The sequence below is a fragment of the Coregonus lavaretus genome, assembly GCF_964263955.1.
Source record: "Coregonus lavaretus genome assembly, contig: SUPER_35_unloc_2, whole genome shotgun sequence".
NCBI classification, from domain to species: domain Eukaryota; kingdom Metazoa; phylum Chordata; class Actinopteri; order Salmoniformes; family Salmonidae; genus Coregonus; species Coregonus lavaretus.
Genome location: NW_028167180.1, coordinates 5,307,310 through 5,316,295, shown reverse-complemented (window position 1 = coordinate 5,316,295; position 8,986 = coordinate 5,307,310).

The window sequence follows — 8,986 nt, the reverse complement described above, 5'->3', positions numbered from 1 at the left end:
TCTTGGTGGTTCCAAACTTCTTCCATTTAAGAATGATGGAGGCAATTGTGTTCTTGGGGATCTTCAATGCTGCAGAAAGTTTTTGGTACCCTTCCATAGATCTGTGCCTCGACACAATCCTGTCTCAGAGCTCTAAAGACAATTTTTTCGACCTCATGGCGTTGTTTTTGCTCTGACATGCACTGTCAACTGTGGGACCTTTTATAGACAGGTGTGGGACTTTCAAAATCATGTCCAATCAATTCAATTTACCACAGGTGGACTCCAAACAAGTTGTAGAAACATCTCAAGGATGATCAATGGAAACAGGATGCACCTGAGCTCAATTTCGAGTCTCATAGCAAAGGGTCTAAATACTTATGTAAATAAGTTATCCGTTTTTTGTTTTTAATACATTTGCAAAAATGTCTAAAAACCTGTTTTCGCTTTGTCATTATGGGGTATTGTGTGCAGATTGATGAGAAAAAAATGTTTGAATCAATTTTAGAATAAGGCTGTAATGTAACAAAATGTGGAAAAAGTCAAGAGGTCTGAATACTTTCCGAATGCACTGTCTGTCTGACAATGCTAACTGTGCTGTGCTCTGTGAGGTGGAAGAGACAAGGGTTGCATCCCAAATGGCACCATATTCCCTATGTAGTGCACTTAATTTGACCAGAGCCTCATTGTCCTCAGGTGGCTCCCCTGCCCTTGTCCTTTGTCTGCCTCCCATCCCTCCTATCACCATGGAGACGCCTTCCTGAAAACAATAACACTATACTTTGCTTCAACCTGTTCTGCCAGTTCATGTCATAAAATATTAGAAGGTTCCAATGTGGTTAGCCAAAAAGATGATAAGATAGCAACTCTAGGTTGTGACTGTGTGAACTATCAAACAGGTGTCAGATTTCTGCTTTGGCAAATAACCTGTTTCCTGCTTGTAGCAGGGTGAATTTACAGGAATCCTTTTCTCTAACTATAAGTCACATGATTTCATTAGAAATCTTTCTGCAGTGAGGGTGTGTAATGTAAGTTAATATGTCCTTGGATGAATGTCAACAAGATACATACTGTGTTTTAATTAAATCTGATGTGGTCTGCGGTTGTGAGGCCAGTTTGACGAACTGCTAAATTCTTTAAAACGTGGTGTAAAGTACCTCTGGGTGATCTGAAAAGTCATAGTCAATCGATCAATAATATAATAATACTTTTAGCAAAAATGTTTATTTTCAATTCACAATCTGTAGAAGCAATGAGAATAGAAAGGTTCAGAACTTTTGTAAAACATCACAGTACGGTTGAAATATATATGGCAAATAGAAATCCTATATGGATGGTGTTAAGAGATAGATGGGAGGTGTTGAATGGAGTTGAAGGATGGGACTAATAGCAAATAACAACAAATAATAACAAGATAACTGGTGATGTAGGCATACTGTGTCCATAATAAGTATTTAGGTTGTATGTTGGGAGCTTTTGGGAAAGAGCACAGTTAGAAAGATATGGCATATAGAAGCAAACCAGATGGACATCATGAAAATGATCGGAGAGGTTGAGAGTAGAAGAAGTTCAGGAGCAAAAACAAATAAAATATAATTATTGTAAAATTGACTGTGTCCATAAGGTGTAGATAGTAAGTATAGGCTGGAAGTAGAGGCCTGGGCATTGTTGTTCACTAATTTACCTCAAGTAGGGAAAGGATGGCGGGGTTGAAAAGTAATAAAGGGGAGTATATATATAAAAAACATGGGGGATTGGAAGTGATGCAGACAATTACATTGATGGAAGTTACAATCTATCTGCAATATTAAGTTGATCTAACCCCCCCCCCCCAAAAAAAAAAAAATAATAATAATAAATAAACGACATTGGAATCGGTTTATGGTAGAGAAAATAACCTTCATTTCTCTGGCAACAGCTCTGGTGGACATTCCTGGAGTCAGCATGCCAATTGCACACTCCTGCAAAACATGAGTCATCTGTGACATTGTGTTGTGTGACAGAACTGCACATTTTAGAGTGCCCTTTTATTGTCCCCAGCACAAGGTGCACCTGTGTAATGGTCATGCGGTTTAATCAGCTTCTTGATATGCCACACTTGTCAGGTGGATGGATTATCCTGCCAAAGGAGAAATGCTCTCTAACAGGGATGTAAATAAATTTGTGCACAACATTTGAGTAATACACTTTTTGTGCTTATGGAACATTTCTGGGATCTTTTATTTCAGCTCATGAAACATGGGACCAACACCTTACATGTTGTATTCATATTTTTGTTCAGTGTAGAATATTCCCCCCCCATATTTAACCCATTTTTTAGCACTAATGTACTTCCATTCATTTTTTAAACTGATACCAGGTTACATTCAGACGAGTCTTGTGATGCTTGAGGGCGTCATAGAGCAAAACAACCGACATGTACAGTACATGTTCATGATGAGGGTCTCAGCTTTTGTATTAGTTTGTAGGGCCACAACATGTTGCAATGCCATCTCCGTCTCCGGACTTAAAGCCCATTTGAAAACCTGTGGTTTGATTCGAAGAGGGCAGTCCATAAGCGCAGATGAAGGATATCAAGGATAAGGAAAGATTCTGTATGGAGGAATGGTCTAAGATCCCTCCCAATGATTTATGAGATCCCCCTGCAATCTCATAACACATTTTAGAAGAAGGCTGTGTTTCATCACAAGGGGATGGTGTTGGAGTATTGAAAACAGAGCATCCAATCATTTTGACCCATTTTTACTTGTTAAATAAAAACATGAGCATACAGTATCGCTCAGTATTTATCAATATCAATATATATTTATTATTAGTATTAATAGTATTTGTATACTTTATTTTATACAGGTATTTTTTGCTCATCTTGATCAAGGGATCCAATAATTCCACTGTATGTGGGTGAGTCAACTTATTTGAATGATTTAATACATGTTAAAAAAGTGTGCTCCATTTGAAGTAGAAATGGAAGAAAAAAAAAACGTTATTACTTTAAACAGAATGTTCAATCATGTCTGCTATGTTAAACAACTGCAGTCATGGTTGGCTTGGTTGTCTACAGCCTTGTGGCTTTTGTAGTGTTTTGACTGTAGAGAAACAGCAATATCTAATGTTGTCCCAGGTGAGGCAGGAGGCATGCGAGGGAGGGGCAACTGCTTCTGCAACTGAGCTAGACAGACTGGAATGACTTCCATGATTTACAAGAAATCACCTGACTGACTAGAAAGGGAACACTTTCACGAGAAGGGTGACCTATCACTTCAGGAAGTACAACTACAACCCACATCGCTGTAAAGTAGACATACGATTCTAGATCCCCAACTCAACAGGCAGGTAAGGGCGTCTATAAAGTTACTATTTCAAGACACAAGCCTGAACCACAGTCTTGTTAGATGTTTTGATACAACAAATGCAGTAGTGTAAAGTACTTAAGTAAAAATACTTTAAAGTACTACTTAAGTAGTTTTTTGGGGGTATCTGTACTTTACTTTACTATTTATACTTTTGGACAACTTTTACTTCACTACATTCCTAAAGGAAATAATGTACTTTTTAATGTACTTTTTTCCCCTGACACCCATAAGTACTCATTACATTTTGAATGCTTAACATGACAGGAAAATAGTCTAATTCACACACTTATTAAGAGAACGTCCCTGGCCATCTCTACTGTATTGGTTGGTAAATGATGTCTGAGTGTTGGAGTGTGCCCCTGAGTGTGCCCCTGAGTGTGCCCCTGAGTGTGCCCCTGAGTGTGCCCCTGAGTGTGCCCCTGAGTGTGCCCCTGGCTATCTGTACATGTTAATTTTTTAAATATGAAAATGGTGCAGTCTGGTTTGCTTAATATAAGGAATTTTAAAGTATTTATACTTTTACAATTGATACTTAAGCATAGTTTAGCAATTACATTTGCTTTTGATACTTAGGTATATTTTAAAACCCAACACCTTTAGACTTTTACTCAAGTAATATTGTACTGGGTGACTTTCACTTTTCCTTGAGTCATTTTCTATTAAGGTATCTTTACTTTTACTCAAGTATGACAAATGGGAACTTTTTCCACCACTGAACAAATGGGTGTTTTGTCTCTACAAATTGACATAAAAAATTAAGTACGACTTTTGTAAAGACTATATGCTAATTATTTTATACAAAGCCTTCTGTATGGTGTTAAGAGATAGATGGGAGGGGTTGAATGGAGCTGAAGGGAGGGACTAATAACAACAAGATCACTAATGTAAAAAGCCTTCTGTAATAAGTTTATTGTTACGATAGTAACTAATGCATACATTTAATTTGTAAATATAGGTATTATGATAATGACATTATGATGTTGACATTATGATAAAGGCATTATGATGTTGGCATTGTGCACATTCCTAAAACGGGACTAATATGGTCTTAAATATTGAATAAACCTTCTGCATTTCTAATGACCTCTGGCAATTAATTCAACAATTTCAGCCTGCACTATAAACACTCTCCTACGCTTTTAACTGTGTGTTGGATATGTCAAGGGAATCTTTGGAATACAGCTTTGTAACATACCCAATGTTCCGCTAAATATTTAGAGGATGGTTCGGCGCTTCCTCCCGAGCAGTAGAGTCGGTCTTCAGGCGGTGTCGGCGTGTGAAAGAAGGTAGAAGGAAGGAAGAGGAAGGCAGTGTCGCTAGTCTAATAGCTGCCGTAGCTAGGTTATTTATCATCCAATATGATTACGTAGTACCTGTCTTGACTGCATCAAACCGGGAGAAGCTAGTTAAACTAGCTAAAGTTAGCTAGTTAGGCTAATTTAGGCTGCATGCCTTTCTTTTCCTACAGTTACAATTAACAACAACTCCATTCAGAATATTAAGTAGCAGCCTACCTGTTGGCCTTTGTAGTCTATCCTTCTCCTTCTCCTTTTAATTCCGTTATTTTAATTCCATCTTCTATTGATATGAATTACCTTTGACTGTAGCCTAGTGCCAATTTGATGACTTATGATTAGTTGACAACAAGCTACACGTTCACGTTCTGGTTATGGATGTGTCACTGCAACCTTAAAGGTCCTAAATGATGTCACCATTGCCCTTGATTCTAAGCAATGTTGTGCTGCTATTTTTATTGACTTGGCCAAAGCTTTTGATACGGTAGACCATTCCATTCTTCTGGGCCGGCTAAGGAGTATTGGTGTCTCTGAGAGGTCTTTGGCCTGGTTTGCTAACTACCTCTCTCGAAGAGTGCAGTGTATAAAGTCAGAACAAGCTGTCTCAGCCACTGCCTGTCACCAAGGGAGTACTCCAAGGCCCTGATTCAGATGACCAGCCTACCCATGCTAGATTATGGAGACATAATTTATAGATCGGCATGTAAGGGTGCTCTCGAGCGGCTAGATGTTCTTTACCATTCGGCCATCAGATTTGCCACCAATGCTCCTTATAGGACACGTCACTGCACTCTATACTCCTCTGTAAACTGGTCATCTCTGTATACCCGTCACAAGACCCACTGGTTGATGCTTATTTATAAAACCTTCTTAGGCCTCACTCCCCCCTATCTAAGATACCTACTGCAGCCCTCATCCTCCACATACAACACCCGTTCCGCCAGTCACATTCGGTTAAAGGTCCCCAAAGCACACACATCCCTGGGTCGCTCCTCTTTTCAGTTCGCTGCAGCTAGCGACTGGAACGAGCTGCAAAAACCACTCAAACTGGACAGTTTTATCTCCATCTTTTCATTCAAAGACTCAATCATGGACACTCTTACTGACAGTTGTGGATGCTTTGCATGATGTATTGTTGTCTCTACCTTCTTGCCTTTGTGCTGTTGTCTGTGTCCATTAATGTTTGTACCATGTTTTGTGCTGCTACCATGTTGTGCTGCTGCCATGTTGTGTTGCTACCATGTTGTTGTCATGTGGTGTTGCTACCACGCTGTGTTGTCATATGGTGCTGCCATGCTATGTTGTTGTCTTAGGTCTCTCTTTTTGTAGTGTTGTGGTGTCTCTCTTGTCATGATGTGTGTTTTGTCCTATATTTTTATGTTTAATCCCAGTCCCCGTCATTGTAAATAAAAATGTGTTCTTAACTGACTTGCCTAGTTAAATAAAGGTTAAATAAAAATGTATAAATAAAACAACTCCTAAGAGTCAGAGTCAGTCTCTAGTTTAGTAAGAGTCAGGGTCAGTCTCTAGTTTAGTAAGAGTCAGGGTCAGTCTCTAGTTTAGTAAGAGTCAGGGTCAGTCTATAGTTTAGTAAGAGTCAGGGTCAGTCTCTACTTTAGTAAGAGTCAGGGTCACTTACACGCTACATAGCTAATTAAAAGGTGGCCACCTATATCTTCCGTCTGTTTTCCATAAACAAGCGCTGTAACATGGAGATATGGCCGCGTCAGAACACTAGCCCTAACAAAACTACTGACCGAAAGATACTATCGTCAATAGGCACTAAAGCAGTTAGCGTCTATGAATGGGTTTGGTCACAGGTTGTTTTATAACTCATTTAAGGAGGCTACTTGCACATCTATTTAATATTTTCAGTATTTTAAAATACAATGCCGTTTCTGGCACTAGTATTTTGTAATTTATTTTGATAATTTGTTGGAAGGTATTTTGTACTTTGAAACAGAATACATTTTGATGTATCTTTGCCCATGTGTCTTCAGTGTTGGTTGATCATCCACTTTTTTGTGAGAGTATTTATATAATGTTTTTTTAACCTTTGAGAAACTCCAAAAACCATATTATGTTTTCCCTGCCAGACTTTAGAAGACTGCTGCAGCCCGTCCATCTTTTGGTGGTGGGAATCCTCACCAGGTGGAGTTATAGTCATGGAGAGGCCTGATGAGGAGTCACCAGGTGGGGTTATAGAGGTGGAGAGGCCTGATGATGAGGAGTCACCAGGTGGGGTTATAGTGATGGAGAGGCCTGATGATGATGAGTCACCAGGTGCAACGGGTGGTGAAGGGGACAGAAGAGTCACCACATCTGTTCACAGTACTGGCACTCCTGATAGCACACCAGAGATGTTAGCAATGCTACAGGGCTTCATGTTGAATCAGCAGCAGCAGCAACAGCAGGCAATGCAACAAGCAATGCAACAGGCAATGCAACAGTCAATGCAACAGTCAATGCAAGCAATGCAGCAACAGATGCAGATGCAGCAGCAGCAGCAGATCAGCCAGCTACAGGAGGAGGTGCAGAAAGGAAAGACAAAGCAGCAGTGTGTTGTGACCCCTCGGACAGCAGATAACCCAGACACTTTGACAAGACAAGCTCCTCAGTCCCCAGGTAAGTTCAAAAAGATGCAGCTCTTATAACGATCAAACGATGCAATACTATATCTCACCCTCCATTCTAGGCCCAGCAGAGGAGGCATTAGGTGAACACCTTGACAAGAAAGGCCCATCAGAGGAGGCATTAGGTGAACACCTTGACAAGAAAGGCCCATCAGAGGAGGCATTAGGTGAACACGTTGGCAAGAAGGAGGAAGCAGAGAGGGTAAGACACTTTTACATCCTCAGTGGTCAGTCTGATCATGTTCCTGTAATGAGTTATGATTTAATTTCAAGGTCAAAGCTAATGTTATATGAGGTTGAGTTCCAGCATGATTTTGTTGTAATTAACATTTTGATCATGAGCTACCGTATGTAAAGTGAATCCCGCATTTTTTTAAAAGTGCATTGTAACTGTTGATCTAGTGAGATCACTCATTTGTGGATGTATTATTGAGTACCTCCATAAAATGCAAGATAGAATCCACTGTTGTTCTCTTGCATTGTGAGATCTTACATTTCATAGAGGTACACTTGGAATTTTGAATAATAGTTTATTACCATTCGGTAATGTTACGGCTGCTGTCTCCACACAGATATACTGTACCTTCAACTTAATTATGTAAAGTTATCAGCATCAGTATCAGTATGACAGAGGTCAATGGGGCAAAGGTAACCCTAGTGTGAAACCAGGCATTCCCAACTAAGCATGCAAGTGCCCTAATTCTAAATGTAGAATTTAGTGCTCAAAGGACCTGGAATTGTACATTCAATGTAATTTTGTATTTTAAAAAAAGTGAACACTCAGATCTAACCTTTTTTTTTTTTTTACAGAAATCAGAAAAGGTCCAACAACTTTTACCAAAAACCAATAAGTCAAAACCAGAGAAGGATGGTTCTTCAGGAAAAAACAGGGAAACAAGCAAAAGTATTGTCTCCTGTTTAAAAGCTCTTCATACCAGCTCCTGTCATTGTCCTTACACTTCATGTCTGCTAAATGACTAAAATGTACAGTACCAGTCAAAGGTTTGGACACACCTACACATTCAAGGGTTTTTCTTTCTTTTTACTATTTTCTACATTGTAGAATAATAGTGAAGACATCAACACTATGAAATAACACATATGGAATCATGTAGTAATGAAAAAAGTGTTAAAAAAATCAAAATATATTTTATATTTGAGATTCTTCAAATAGCCACCCTTTGCCATGATGACAGCTTTGCACACTCTTGGAATTCTCTCAACCAGCTTCACCTGGAATGCTTTTCCAACAGTTTTGAAGGAGTTCCCACATATGCTGAGCACTTGTTGGCTGCTTTTCCTTCACTCTGCCGTCAGACTCATCCCAAACCATCTCAAATGGGTTGAGGTCGGGGAATTGTGGAGGCCAGGTCATCTGATGCAGCACTCCATCACTCTCTTTCTTGGTAAAATAGCCCTTACACAGCCTGGGGGTGTGTTGGGTCATTGTCCTGTTGAAAAACAAAGGATAGTCCCACTAAGCCTAAACCAGATGGCATGACGTATCGCTGCAGAATGCTGTGGTAGCCATGCTGGTTAAGTGTGACTTGAATTCTAAATAAATCACTGATAGTGTCACCAGCAAAGCACCCCCACACCATAACACCTCCTCCTCCATGCTTTACGGTGGGAACTGCACATACGGAGATCATCCGTTCACCCACACCGGATCTCACAAAGACATGATGGTTGGAACCAAAATTCTCCAATTTGTACTCCAGACCAA